Genomic DNA, 15,917 nt, shown 5'->3' with positions numbered 1-15,917 from the left:
AGCGCGGCCGGTTATCCCAGCGCGGTGATATACCAGCGTGCAATGTAAGCGTGGCCGGTTATCCCAGCGCGGTGATATACCAGCGTGCAATGTAAGCGCGGCCGGTGATCCCAGCGCGGTGATATACCAGCGTGCAATGTAAGCGCGGCCGGTTATCCCAGCGCGGTGATATACCGGCGTGCAATGTAAGCACGGCCGGGTATCCCAGCGCGGTGATATACCAGCGTGCAATGTAAGCGCGGCCGGTGATCCCAGCGCGGTGATATACCAGCGTGCAATGTAAGCGCAGCCGGTGATCCCAGCGCGGTAATATACCGGCGTGCAATGTAAGCGCGGCCGGTGATCCCAGCGCGGTGATATACCAGCGTGTAATGTAAGCGCGGCCGGTTATCCCAGCGCGGTGATATACCAGCGTGCAATGTAAGCGCAGCCGGTGATCCCAGCGCGGTGATATACCAGCGTGCAATGTAAGCGCGGACGGTGATCCCAGCGCGGTGATATACCAGCGTGCAATGTAAGCTCGGCCGGTGATCCCAGCGCGGTGATATACCGGCGTGCAATGTAAGCGCGGACGGTTATCCCAGTGCGGTGATATACCAGCGTGCAATGTAAGCGCGGCCGCTTATCCCAGCGCGGTGATATACCAGCGTTCAATGTAAGCGCGGCCGGTGATCCCAGCGCGGTGATATACCAGCGTGCAATGTAAGCGCGGCCGGTATATCCCAGCGCGGTGATATACCAGCGTGCAATGTAAGCGCGGCCGGTGATCCCAGCGCGGTGATATACCAGCGTGCAATGTAAGCGTGGCCGGTGATCCCAGCGCGGTGATATACCAGCGTGCAATGTAAGCGCGGCCGGTTATCCCAGCGCGGTGATATACCAGCGTGCAATGTAAGCGCGGCCGGTGATCCCAGCGCGGTGATATACCAGCGTGCAATGTAAGCGCGGCCGGTGATCCCAGCACGGTGATATACCAGCGTGCAATGTAAGCGCGGCCGCTTATCCCAGCGCGGTGATATACCAGCGTGCAATGTAAGCGTGGCCGGTGATCCCAGCGCGGTGATATACCAGCGTGCAATGTAAGCGCGGCCGGTTATCCCAGCGCGGTGATATACCAGCGTGCAATGTAAGCGCGGCCGGTTATCCCAGCGCGGTGATATACCAGCGAGCAATGTAAGCGCGGCCGGTAATCCCAGCGCGGTGATATACCGGCGTGCAATGTAAGCGCGGCCGGTGATCCCAGCGCGGTGATATACCAGCGTGCAATGTAAGCGCGGCCGGTGATCCCAGCGCGGTGATATACCAGCGTGCTATGTAAGCGCGGCCGGTTATCCCAGGGCGGTGATATACCAGCGTGCAATGTAAGCGCGGCCGGTTATCCCAGCGCGGTGATATACCAGCGTTCAATGTAAGCGCGGCCGGTGATCCCAGCACGGTGATATACCAGCGTGCAATGTAAGCGCGGCCGGTGATCCCAGCGCGGTTATATACCAGCGTGCAATGTAAGCGTGGCCGGTGATCCCAGCGCGGTGATATACCAGCGTGCAATGTAAGCGCGGCCGGTGATCCCAGCGCGGTGATATACCAGCGTGCAATGTAAGCGCGGCCGGTTATCCCAGCGCGGTGATATACCAGCGTGCAATGTAAGCGCGGCCGGTGATCCCAGCGCGGTGATATACCAGCGTGCAATGTAAGCGCGGCCGGTGATCCCAGCGCGGTGATATACCAGCGTGCAATGTAAGCGCGGCCGGTTATCCTAGCGCGGTGATATACCAGCGTGCAATGTAAGCGCGGACGGTGATCCCAGCGCGGTGATATACCAGCGTGCAATGTAAGCGCGGCCGCTTATCCCAGCGCGGTGATATACCAGCGTTCAATGTAAGCACGGCCGGTGATCCCAGCACGGTGATATACCAGCATGCAATGTAAGCGTGGCCGGTGATCCCAGCGCGGTGATATACCAGCGTGCAATGTAAGCGTGGCCGGTGATCCCAGCGCGGTGATATACCAGCGTGCAATGTAAGCGCGGCCGGTTATCCCAGCGCGGTGATATACCAGCGTGCAATGTAAGCGCGGCCGGTTATCCCAGCGCAGTGATATACCAGCGTGCAATGTAAGCGCGGCCGGTAATCCCAGCGCGGTGATATACCGGCGTGCAATGTAAGCGCGGCCGGTGATCCCAGCGCGGTGATATACCGGCGTGCAATGTAAGCACGGCCGGTGATCCCAGCGCGGTGATATACCAGCGTGCAATGTAAGCGCGGCCGGTGATCCCAGTGCGGTGATATACCAGCGTGCTATGTAAGCGCGGCCGGTTATCCCAGGGCGGTGATATACCAGCGTGCAATGTAAGCACGGCCGGTTATCCCAGCGCGGTGATATACCAGCGTGCAATGTAAGCGCGGCCGGTTATCCCAGCGCGGTGATATACCAGCGTGCAATGTAAGCGCGGCCGGTGATCCCAGCGCGGTGATATATCAGCGTGCAATGTAAGCGCGGCCGGTTATCCCAGCGCGGTTATATACCAGCGTGCAATGTAAGCGTGGCCGGTGATCCCAGCGCGGTGATATACCAGCGTGCAATGTAAGCGCGGCCGGTGATCCCAGCGCGGTGATATACCAGCGTGCAATGTAAGCGCGGCCGGTGATCCCAGCGCGGTGATATACCAGCGTTCAATGTAAGCACGGCCGGTGATCCCAGCACGGTGATATACCAGCATGCAATGTAAGCGCGGCCGGTGATCCCAGCGCGGTGATATACCAGCGTGCAATGTAAGCGTGGCCGGTGATCCCAGCGCGGTGATATACCAGCGTGCAATGTAAGCGCGGCCGGTTATCCCAGCGCGGTGATATACCAGCGTGCAATGTAAGCGCGGCCGGTTATCCCAGCGCGGTGATATACCAGCGTGCATTGTAAGCGCGGCCGGTAATCCCAGCGCGGTGATATACCAGCGTGCAATGTAAGCGCAGCCGGTGATCCCAGCGCGGTGATATACCAGCGTGCAATGTAAGCGCGGCCGGTTATCCCAGCGCGGTGATATACCAGCGTGCAATGTAAGCGCAGCCGGTGATCCCAGCGCGGTGATATACCAGCGTGCAATGTAAGCGCGGCCGGTGATCCCAGCGCGGTGATATACCAGCGTGCAATGTAAGCGCGGCCGGTTATCCCAGCGCGGTGATATACCAGCGTGCAATGTAAGCGCGGCCGGTTATCCCAGAGCGGTGATATACCAGCGTGCAATGTAAGCGCGGCCGGTGATCCCAGCGCGGTGATATACCAGCGTGCAATGTAAGCGCGGCCGGTGATCCCAGCGCGGTGATATACCAGCGTGCAATGTACGCGCGGCCGGTGATCCCAGCGCGGTGATATACCAGCGTGCAATGTAAGCGTGGCCGGTGATCCCAGCGCGGTGATATACCAGCGTGCAATGTAAGCGCGGCCGGTTATCCCAGCGCGGTGATATACCAGCGTGCAATGTAAGCGCGGCCGGTGATCCCAGAGCGGTGATATACCAGCGTGCAATGTAAGCGCGGCCGGTGATCCCAGCGCGGTGATATACCAGCGTGCAATGTAAGCGCGGCCGGTTATCCCAGCGCGGTGATATACCGGCGTGCAATGTAAGTGCGGCCGGTTATCCCAGCGCGGTGATATACCGGCGTGCAATGTAAGCGCGGCCGGTTATCCCAGCGCGGTGATATACCGGCGTGCAATGTAAGCGCGGCCGGTGATCCCAGCGCGGTGATATACCAGCGTGCAATGTAAGCGCGGCCGGTGATCCCAGCGCGGTGATATACCAGCGTGCAATGTAAGCGCAGCCGGTGATCCCAGCGCGGTGATATACCAGCGTGCAATGTAAGCGCGGCCGGTGATCCCAGCGCGGTGATATACCAGCGTGCAATGTAAGCGCGGCCGGTTATCCCAGCGCGGTGATATACCAGCGTGCAATGTAAGCGCGGCCGGTTATCCCAGAGCGGTGATATACCAGCGTGCAATGTAAGCGCGGCCGGTGATCCCAGCGCGGTGATATACCAGCGTGCAATGTAAGCGCGGCCGGTGATCCCAGCGCGGTGATATACCAGCGTGCAATGTACGCGCGGCCGGTGATCCCAGCGCGGTGATATACCAGCGTGCAATGTAAGCGTGGCCGGTGATCCCAGCGCGGTGATATACCAGCGTGCAATGTAAGCGCGGCCGGTTATCCCAGCGCGGTGATATACCAGCGTGCAATGTAAGCGCGGCCGGTGATCCCAGAGCGGTGATATACCAGCGTGCAATGTAAGCGCGGCCGGTGATCCCAGCGCGGTGATATACCAGCGTGCAATGTAAGCGCGGCCGGTTATCCCAGCGCGGTGATATACCGGCGTGCAATGTAAGTGCGGCCGGTTATCCCAGCGCGGTGATATACCGGCGTGCAATGTAAGCGCGGCCGGTTATCCCAGCGCGGTGATATACCGGCGTGCAATGTAAGCGCGGCCGGTGATCCCAGCGCGGTGATATACCGGCGTGCAATGTAAGCGCGGCCGGTGATCCCAGCGCGGTGATATACCGGCGTGCAATGTAAGCGCGGCCGGTGATCCCAGCGCGGTGATATACCAGCGTGCAATGTAAGCGCGGCCGGTTATTCCAGCGCGGTGATATACCAGCGTGCAATGTAAGCGCGGCCGGTTATCCCAGCGCGGTGATATACCAGCGTGCAATGTAAGCGCGGCCGGTGATCCCAGCGCGGTGATATACCAGCGTGCAATGTAAGCGCGGCCGGTTATTCCAGCGCGGTGATATACCAGCGTGCAATGTAAGCGCAGCCGGTGATCCCAGCGCGGTGATATACCAGCGTGCAATGTAAGCGCGGCCGGTTATCCCAGCGCGGTGATATACCAGCGTGCAATGTAAGTGCGGCCGGTGTTCCCAGCGCGGTGATATACCGGCGTGCAATGTAAGCGCGGCCGGTGATCCCAGCGCGGTGATATATCAGCGTGTAATGTGAGCGCGGCCGCTTATCCCAGCGCGGTGATATACCAGCGTGCAATGTAAGCGTGGACGGTTATCCCAGTGCGGTGATATACCAGCGTGCAATGTAAGCGCGGCCGGTTATCCCAGCGCGGTGATATACCGGCGTGCAATGTAAGCGCGGCCGGTGATCCCAGCGCGGTGATATACCAGCGTGCAATGTAAGCGCGGCCGGTGATCCCAGCGCGGTGATATACCAGCGTGCAATGTAAGCGTGGCCGGTGATCCCAGCACGGTGATATACCAGCGTGCAATGTAAGCGCGGCCGGTTATCCCAGCGCGGTGATATACCAGCGTGCAATGTAAGCGCGGCCGGTTATCCCAGCGCGGTGATATACCAGCGTGCAATGTAAGCGCGGCCGGTTATCCCAGCGCGGTGATATACCAGCGTGCAATGTAAGCGCAGCCGGTGATCCCAGCGCGGTGATATACCGGCGTGCAATGTAAGCGCGGACGGTGATCCCAGCGCGGTGATATACCAGCGTGCAATGTAAGTGCGGCCTCTTATCCCAGCGCGGTGATATACCAGCGTTCAATGTAAGCGCGGCCGGTGATCCCAGCACGGTGATATACCAGCGTGCAATGTAAGCGCGGCCGGTGATCCCAGCGCGGTGATATACCAGCGTGCAATGTAAGCGTGGCCGGTGATCCCAGCGCGGTGATATACCAGCGTGCAATGTAAGCGCGGCCGGTGATCCCAGCGCGGTGATATACCAGCGTGCAATGTACGCGCGGCCGGTGATCCCAGCGCGGTGATATACCAGCGTGCAATGTAAGCGCGGCCGGTTATCCCAGCGCGGTGATATACCAGCGTGCAATGTAAGCGCGGCCGGTGATCCCAGCGCGGTGATATACCAGCGTGCAATGTAAGCGCGGCCGGTGATCCCAGCACGGTGATATACCAGCGTGCAATGTAAGCGCGGCCGCTTATCCCAGCGCGGTGATATACCAGCGTTCAATGTAAGCGCGGCCGGTGATCCCAGCACGGTGATATACCAGCGTGCAATGTAAGCGCGGCCGGTTATCCCAGCGCGGTGATATACCAGCGTGCAATGTAAGCGTGGACGGTTATCCCAGTGCGGTGATATACCAGCGTGCAATGTAAGCGCGGCCGGTTATCCCAGCGCGGTGATATACCGGCGTGCAATGTAAGCGCGGCCGGTGATCCCAGCGCGGTGATATACCAGCGTGCAATGTAAGCGCGGCCGGTGATCCCAGCGCGGTGATATACCAGCGTGCAATGTAAGCGTGGCCGGTGATCCCAGCACGGTGATATACCAGCGTGCAATGTAAGCGCGGCCGGTTATCCCAGCGCGGTGATATACCAGCGTGCAATGTAAGCGCGGCCGGTTATCCCAGCGCGGTGATATACCAGCGTGCAATGTAAGCGCGGCCGGTTATCCCAGCGCGGTGATATACCAGCGTGCAATGTAAGCGCAGCCGGTGATCCCAGCGCGGTGATATACCGGCGTGCAATGTAAGCGCGGACGGTGATCCCAGCGCGGTGATATACCAGCGTGCAATGTAAGCGCGGCCGCTTATCCCAGCGCGGTGATATACCAGCGTTCAATGTAAGCGCGGCCGGTGATCCCAGCACGGTGATATACCAGCGTGCAATGTAAGCGCGGCCGGTGATCCCAGCGCGGTGATATACCAGCGTGCAATGTAAGCGTGGCCGGTGATCCCAGCGCGGTGATATACCAGCGTGCAATGTAAGCGCGGCCGGTGATCCCAGCGCGGTGATATACCAGCGTGCAATGTACGCGCGGCCGGTGATCCCAGCGCGGTGATATACCAGCGTGCAATGTAAGCGCGGCCGGTTATCCCAGCGCGGTGATATACCAGCGTGCAATGTAAGCGCGGCCGGTGATCCCAGCGCGGTGATATACCAGCGTGCAATGTAAGCGCGGCCGGTGATCCCAGCACGGTGATATACCAGCGTGCAATGTAAGCGCGGCCGCTTATCCCAGCGCGGTGATATACCAGCGTTCAATGTAAGCGCGGCCGGTGATCCCAGCACGGTGATATACCAGCGTGCAATGTAAGCGCGGCCGGTTATCCCAGCGCGGTGATATACCAGCGTGCAATGTAAGCGCGGCCGGTGATCCCAGAGCGGTGATATACCAGCGTGCAATGTAAGCGCGGCCGGTGATCCCAGCGCGGTGATATACCAGCGTGCAATGTAAGCGTGGCCGGTGATCCCAGCACGGTGATATACCAGCGTGCAATGTAAGCGTGGCCGGTGATCCCAGCGCGGTGATATACCAGCGTGCAATGTAAGCGCGGCCGGTTATCCCAGCGCGGTGATATACCAGCGTGCAATGTAAGCGCGGCCGGTTATCCCAGCGCGGTGATATACCAGCGTGCAATGTAAGCGCAGCCGGTAATCCCAGCGCGGTGATATACCGGAGTGCAATGTAAGCGCGGCCGGTGATCCCAGCGCGGTGATATACCAGCGTGCAATGTAAGCGCGGCCGGTGATCCCAGCGCGGTGATATACCAGCGTGCAATGTAAGCGCGGCCGGTGATCCCAGCGCGGTGATATACCAGCGTGCTATGTAAGCGCGGCCGGTTATCCCAGGGCGGTGATATACCAGCGTGCAATGTAAGCGCGGCCGGTTATCCCAGCGCGGTGATATACCAGCGTGCAATGTAAGCGCGGCCGGTGATCCCAGCGCGGTTATATACCAGCGTGCAATGTAAACGCGGCCGGTTATCCCAGCGCGGTCATACACCAGCGTGCAATGTAAGCGCGGCCGGTGATCCCAGCGCGGTGATATACCAGCGTGCAATGTAAGCGCGGCCGGTTATCCTAGCGCGGTGATATACCAGCGTGCAATGTAAGCGCGGACGGTGATCCCAGCGCGGTGATATACCAGCGTGCAATGTAAGCGCGGCCGCTTATCCCAGCGCGGTGATATACCAGCGTTCAATGTAAGCACGGCCGGTGATCCCAGCACGGTGATATACCAGCATGCAATGTAAGCGCGGCCGGTGATCCCAGCGCGGTGATATACCAGCGTGCAATGTAAGCGTGGCCGGTGATCCCAGCGCGGTGATATACCAGCGTGCAATGTAAGCGCGGCCGGTAATCCCAGCGCGGTGATATACCGGCGTGCAATGTAAGCGCGGCCGGTGATCCCAGCGCGGTGATATACCGGCGTGCAATGTAAGCACGGCCGGTGATCCCAGCGCGGTGATATACCAGCGTGCAATGTAAGCGCGGCCGGTGATCCCAGCGCGGTGATATACCAGCGTGCAATGTAAGCACGGCCGGTTATCCCAGCGCGGTGATATACCAGCGTGCAATGTAAGCGCGGCCGGTTATCCCAGCGCGGTGATATACCAGCGTGCAATGTAAGCGCGGCCGGTTATCCCAGCGCGGTGATATACCAGCGTGCAATGTAAGCGCGGCCGGTGATCCCAGCGCGGTGATATACCAGCGTGCAATGTAAGCGCGGCCGGTTATCCCAGCGCGGTGATATACCGGCGTGCAATGTAAGCGCGGCCGGGTTATCCCAGCGCGGTGATATACCGGCGTGCAATGTAAGCGCGGCCGGTTATCCCAGCGCGGTGATATACCAGCGTGCAATCTAAGCGCGGCCGGTGATCCCAGCGCGGTGATATACCAGCGTGCAATGTAAGCGCGGCCGGTTATCCCAGCGCGGTGATATACCAGCGTGCAATCTAAGCGCGGCCGGTGATCCCAGCGCTGTGATATACCGGCGTGCAATGTAAGCGCGGCCGGGTTATCCCAGGGCGGTGATATACCAGCGTGCAATGTAAGCGCGGCCGGTGATCCCAGCGCGGTGATATACCAGCGTGCAATGTAAGCGCGGCCGGTTATCCCAGCGCTGTGATATACCGGCGTGCAATGTAAGCGCGGCCGGTGATCCCAGCGCTGTGATATACCAGCGTGCAATGTAAGCGCGGCCGGTGATCCCAGCGCGGTGATATACCAGCGTGCAATGTAAGCGCAGCCGGTTATCCCAGCGCGGTGATATACCAGCGTGCAATGTAAGCGCGGCCGGTGATCCCAGCGCGGTGATATACCAGCGTGCAATGTAAGCGCGGCCGGTGATCCCAGCGCGGTGATATACCAGCGTGCAATGTAAGCGCGGCCGGTGATCCCAGCGCGGTGATATACCAGCGTGCAATGTAAGCGCGGCCGGTTATCACAGCGCGGTGATATACCAGCGTGCAATGTAAGCACTGCCGGTTATCCCAGCGCGGTGATATACCAGCGCGCAATGTAAGCGCGGCCGGTGATCCCAGCGCGGTGATATACCAGCGTGCAATGTAAGTGCGGCCGGTGATCCCAGCGCGGTGATATACCAGCGTGCAATGTAAGCGCGGCCGGGTTATCCCAGCGCGGTGATATACCAGCGTGCAATGTAAGTGCGGCCGGTGATCCCAGCGCGGTGATATACCAGCGTGCAATGTAAGCGCGGCCGGGTTATCCCAGCGCGGTGATATACCAGCGTGCAATGTAAGCGCGGCCGGTGATCCCAGCGCGGTAATATACCAGCGTGCAATGTAAGCGCAGCCGGTGATCCCAGCGCGGTAATATACCGGCGTGCAATGTAAGCGCGGCCGGTGATCCCAGCGCGGTGATATACCAGCGTGCAATGTAAGCGCGGCCGGTGATCCCAGCGCGGTGATATACCGGCGTGCAATGTAAGCGTGGCCGGTGATCCCAGCGCGGTGATATACCAGCGTGCAATGTAAGCGCGGCCGGTTATCCCAGCGCGGTGATATACCAGCGTGCAATGTAAGCGCGGCCGGTGATCCCAGCGCGGTGATATACCAGCGTGCAATGTAAGCGCGGCCGGTGATCCCAGCGCGGTGATATACCAGCGTGCAATGTAAGCGCGGCCGGTGATCCCAGCGCGGTGATATACCAGCGTGCAATGTAAGCGCGGCCGGTTATCCCAGCGCGGTGATATACCAGCGTGCAATGTAAGCGCGGCCGGTTATCCCAGAGCGGTGATATACCAGCGTGCAATGTAAGCGCGGCCGGTAATCCCAGCGCGGTGATATACCAGCGTGCAATGTAAGCGCGGCCGGTAATCCCAGCGCGGTGATATACTAGCGTGCAATGTAAGCGCGGCCGGTGATCCCAGCGCGGTGATATACCAGCGTGCAATGTAAGAGCGGCCGGTGATCCCAGCGCGGTGATATACCAGCGTGCAATGTAAGCGCGGCCGGTTATCCCAGCGCGGTGATATACCAGCGTGCAATGTAAGCGCGGCCGGTTATCCCAGCGCGGTGATATACCAGCGTGCAATGTAAGCACGGCCGGTGATCCCAGCGCGGTGATATACCAGCGTGCAATGTAAGCGCGGCCGGTTATCCCAGCGCGGTGATATACCAGCGTGCAATGTAAGCGCGGCCGGTGATCCCAGAGCGGTGATATACCAGCGTGCAATGTAAGCGTGGCCGGTGATCCCAGCGCGGTGATATACCAGCGTGCAATGTAAGCGCGGCCGGTGATCCCAGCGCGGTGATATACCAGCGTGCAATGTAAGCGCGGCCGGTTATCCCAGCGCAGTGATATACCAGCGTGCAATGTAAGCGCGGCCGGTGATCCCAGCGCGGTGATATACCAGCGTGCAATGTAAGCGCGGCCGGTGATCCCAGCGCGGTGATATACCAGCGTGCAATGTAAGCGCGGCCGGTTATCCCAGCGCGGTGATATACCGGCGTGCAATGTAAGCGCGGCCGGTGATCCCAGCGCGGTGATATACCAGCGTGCAATGTAAGCGCGGCCGGTGATCCCAGCGCGGTGATATACCAGCGTGCAATGTAAGCGCGGCCGGTGATCCCAGCGCGGTGATATACCAGCGTGCAATGTAAGCGCGGCCGGTTATCCCAGCGCGGTGATATACCGGCGTGCAATGTAAGCGCGGCCGGTGATCCCAGCGCGGTGATATACCAGCGTGCAATGTAAGCGCGGCCGGTGATCCCAGCGCGGTGATATACCAGCGTGCAATGTAAGCGCGGCCGGTGATCCCAGCGCGGTGATATACCAGCGTGCAATGTAAGCGCGGCCGGTGATCCCAGAGCGGTGATATACCAGCATGCAATGTAAGCGCGGCCGGTTATCCCAGCGTGGTGATATACCAGCGTGCAATGTATTGTAAGCGCGGCCGGTTATTCCAGCGCGGTGATATACCAGCGTGCAATGTAAGCGCGGCCGGTGATCCCAGCGCGGTGATATACCAGCGCGCAATGTAAGCACTGCCGGTTATCCCAGCACGGTGATATACCAGCGTGCAATGTAAGCGCGGCCGGTGATCCCAGCGCGGTGATATACCAGCGTGCAATGTAAGCGCGGCTGGTTATCCCAGCTCATTGATATACCAGCGTGCAATGTAAGCGCGGCCGGTGATCCCAGCGCGGTGATATACCAGCGTGCAATGTAAGCGCGGCCGGTTATTCCAGCGCGGTGATATACCAGCGTGCAATGTAAGCGCGGCCGGTTATCCCAGCGCGGTGATATACCAGCGTGCAATGTAAGCGCGGCCGGTGATCCCAGCGCTGTGATATACCAGCGTGCAATGTAAGCGCGGCCGGTGATCCCAGCGCGGTGATATACCAGCGTGCAATGTAAGCGCGGCCGGGTTATCCCAGCGCGGTGATATACCAGCGTGCAATGTAAGCGCGGCCGGTTATCCCAGCGCGGTGATATACCAGCGTGCAATGTAAGCGCGGCCGGTGATCCCAGCGCGGTGATATACCAGCGTGCAATGTAAGCGCGGCCGGTGATCCCAGCGCGGTGATATACCAGCGTGCAATGTAAGAGCGGCCGGTGATCCCAGCGCGGTGATATACCAGCGTGCAATGTAAGCGCGGCCGGTTATCCCAGCGCGGTGATATACCAGCGTGCAATGTAAGCGCGGCCAGTTATCCCAGCGCGGTGATATACCAGCGTGCAATGTAAGCGCAGCCGGTGATCCCAGCGCGGTGATATACCAGCGTGCAATGTAAGCGCGGCCGGTTATCCCAGCGCGGTGATATACCAGCGTGCAATGTAAGCGCGGCCGGTGATCCCAGCGCGGTGATATACCAGCGTGCAATGTAAGCGCGGCCGGTTATCCCAGTGCGGTGATATACCAGCGTGCAATGTAAGCGCGGCCGGTTATCCCAGCGCGGTGATATACCAGCGTGCAATGTAAGCGCGGCCGGTTATCCCAGCGCAGTGAAATACCGGCGTGCAATGTAAGCGCGGCCGGTTATACCAGCGCGGTGATATACCGGCGTGCAATGTAAGCGCGGCCGGTTATCCCAGCGCGGTGATATACCAGCGTGCAATGTAAGCGCGGCCGGTGATCCCAGCGCGGTGATATACCAGCGTGCAATGTAAGCACAGCCGGTTATCCAAACGCGGTGATATACCAGCGTGCAATGTAAGCGCGGCCAGTTATCCAAACGCGGTGATATACCAGCGTGCAATGTAAGCGCGGCCGGTGATCCCAGCGCGGTGATATACCAGCGTGCAATGTAAGCGCAGCCGGTTATCCCAGCGCGGTGATATACCAGCGTGCAATGTAAGCGCGGCCGGTGATCCCAGCGCGGTGATATACCGGCGTGCAATGTAAGCGCGGCCGGGTTATCCCAGCGCGGTGATATACCAGCGTGCAATGTAAGTGCGGCCGGTGATCCCAGCGCGGTGATATACCAGCGTGCAATGTAAGCGCGGGCGGTGATCCCAGCGCGGTGATATACCGGCGTGCAATTTAAGCGCGGCTGGTGATCCCAGTGCGGTGATATACCAGCGTGCAATGTAAGCGCGGCCGGTGATCCCAGCGCGGTGATATACCAGCATGCAATGTAAGCGCGGCCGGTGATCCCAGCGCGGTGATATACCAGCGTGCAATGTAAGCGTGGCCGGGTTATCCCAGCGCGGTGATATACCGGCGTGCAATGTAAGCGCGGCCGGTGATCCCAGCGCGGTGATATACCAGCGTGCAATGTAAGCGCGGCCGGTGATCCCAGCGCGGTGATATACCAGCGTGCAATGTAAGCGCGGACGGTTATCCCAGCGCAGTGATATACCAGCGTGCAATGTAAGCGCGGCCGGTGATCCCAGCGCGGTGATATACCAGCGTGCAATGTAAGCGCGGCCGGTTATCCCAGCGCGGTGATATACCGGCGTGCAATGTAAGCGCGGCCGGTGATCCCAGCGCGGTGATATACCGGCGTGCAATGTAAGCGCGGCCGGTGATCCCAGCGCGGTGATATACCAGCGTGCAATGTAAGCGCGGCCGGTTATCCCAGCGCGGTGATACACCAGCGTGCAATGTAAGCGCGGCCGGGTTATCCCAGCGCGGTGATATACCGGCGTGCAATGTAAGCGCGGCCGGTTATCCCAGCGCGGTGATATACCAGCGTGCAATGTAAGCGCGGCCGCTTATCCCAGCGCGGTGATATACCGGCGTGCAATGTAAGCGCGGCCGGTGATCCCAGCGCGGTGATATACCAGCGTGCAATGTAAGCGCGGCCGGTTATCCCAGGGCGGTGATATACCGGCGTGCAATGTAAGCGCGGCCGGTTATCCCAGCGCGGTGATATACCAGCGTGCAATGTAAGCGCGGACGGTTATCCCAGGGCGGTGAAATACCAGCGTGCAATGTAAGCGCGGACGGTTATCCCAGTGCGGTGATATACCAGCGTGCAATGTAAGCGCGGACGGTTATCCCAGCGCGGTGATATACCAGCGTGCAATGTAAGCGCGGCCGGTGATCCCAGCGCGGTGATATACCAGCGTGCAATGTAAGCGCGGACGGTTATCCCAGGGCGGTGATATACCGGCGTGCAATGTAAGCGCGGCCGGTTATCCCAGCGCGGTGATATACCAGCGTGCAATGTTACCAGAACGCCCTCCTACTGTCTCTGTATGTTCCTCCAACCTACCAATTAGATTGTAAGCTCCTCGGGGCAAGGACTCCTTTTCCTAAATGTTACTTTTACAGTATGACTCCAGAACTTATTCCCATTCTGTGTTATATTATCATGTCCCGTGTATTACTGCTGTGACGCGCTGTGTACATAGAGGACGCTATATAAATAAAGATATACATACATACGTGTGCATTGAATTGTAATATATACCTGCCACAATTCATCATGAAAGACTCCCATTATAACTCCTTGGTATGCATAATGGCCATGTAGTATGTCTCATTAACCAGTGTGGTATGCAGGGTGATAACCCCTTCTACCTCCCCTCCCTCGGTGGGCCTGACCTCCCACCCTGGGGCAATTACCGCTATCACCCACACCACAATATATCTAGTACATGTAAAACAAATGTAAAATAAATAATATACTGTATGCCATAACCAGACTTCCCATGAGACCCCATGTAACCTCCCACCCAACCTCAGGGTGCGACGGGACACTGCGTCGGGATATAGTGGTAAGTACCTGGATTATATCCCGACTGAACCGTGCAATGTGTGGGCTCCCGTTCTCCAGCGAGGATCTGCTCCCACCAGCATCAGGGGGCCGCCGCGTCGCCTCTCTCTGCCAAGCTTCAGATCCTGCCGTCTGCAAGGCAAGGAACCACAACCAAGATTTACCGATCGGCAAACACACACACACACCTGGAGAGGTTCACGCACACATCTGCTCAGTTCGTTACACACTCTTTACTTGACCCACTGTGTAGAAACGTCTCATGTATCCTAATCCTGAAGTGTTCTGCAGCAGCGTAAGTACATTATGAGCACGTCCGTATATCGGAGCCGTATATAGTTATCATATCCCCTCTTAGACGCCTCTTTTCTAATGTGAATAAATCTAATTTAGCTAGCCTCTCCTCATAAATTAGATTGTCCACCCCCTTTATTAATTTGGTGGCTCTTCTCTGCACTCTCTCTAGTTCCATAATGTCTTTTCTTGGGATTGGTGCCCAAAATTGTATTCCATATTCAAGGTGTGGTCTTACTAATGCTTTGTAAAGGGGCATAATTATGTTTACTTCCCTTCCATCCATTGCCCGTTTGATGCAAGATAAGATCTTGTTTGCCTTTGCAGCTACTGCATGACATTGGGCACTATTGCTAAGCCTGCTGTCTACAAGCACTCCTAAATCCTTCTCCGTCAAGCATTCCCCCAATATATCCCCATTTAATTTGTAAGTCGCCTTTTTATTCTTGCATCCCAAATGCATAACCTTACATTTATCTGTATTAAACCTCAGCTGCCATTTACCTGCCCACGTTTCCAGTCTCTCCAAGTCCTTCTGAAGAGAAATTACATCCTGCTCTGATTCTACTACCTTACACAATTTAGTATCATCTGCAAAGATGGAGACTTTGCTCTCGATCCCAACCTCAAGGTCATAATAAACAAGTTAAAAAGCAGGGGTCCCAGTACCGATCCCTGAGGTACTCCACTCACGACTTTAGCCCAACCTGAAAAAGTTCCATTTATGACAACCCTCTGTTGTCTGTCCTTTAACCAGTTTTCAATCCAGGTGCATATATTATTACTGAGTCTAACTTTCTTTATTTTGTACACCAACCTCTTGTGTGAAACCGTATCAAAAGCCTTTGCAAAATCTAAGTAGACCACATCAACGGCATTACCCTGGTCTAAATTCCTACTTACCTCCTCAAAGAAACAAATAAGGTTAGTTTGGCAAGATCTATCCTTCATAAATCCATGCTGACTATTACTAATTATTTTATTTTCCATTAGATATTCCTGAATATTATCCCGTATTAAACCTTCAAGTAGTTTCCCTACTATTGAAGTCAGGCTTACAGGTCTGTAATTCCCCGGCTGTGATCTAGCTCCCTTTTTAAATATAGGCACCACATCTGCTTTACGCCAATCTTGTGGTACTGAGCCTGTGGAAATGGAGTCCTTGAATATTAAATATAATGGTTTGGCTATTACTG

General features: G+C 57.8%; 1 protein-coding gene across 1 annotated transcript in view; it reads right to left on the bottom strand.

Annotated features, from left to right (window-relative positions):
- LOC142493986 (spectrin beta chain, non-erythrocytic 5-like) overlaps positions 1–15,917 on the bottom strand; it is a 183,268-nt gene that overhangs the window by 138,675 nt on the left and 28,676 nt on the right. The window contains exon 3 of the mRNA XM_075598818.1: positions 14,437–14,559. The gene's annotated coding sequence lies outside the window, so the exon portion shown is untranslated. The remainder of the gene's footprint in view (positions 1–14,436; positions 14,560–15,917) is intronic.

The sequence above is a fragment of the Ascaphus truei genome, chromosome 4 (assembly GCF_040206685.1).
Source record: "Ascaphus truei isolate aAscTru1 chromosome 4, aAscTru1.hap1, whole genome shotgun sequence".
Lineage (NCBI taxonomy): Eukaryota > Metazoa > Chordata > Amphibia > Anura > Ascaphidae > Ascaphus > Ascaphus truei.
Note: the sequence above shows the minus strand (reverse complement) of the source record. Positions and strands in the feature narration are given on the sequence as shown.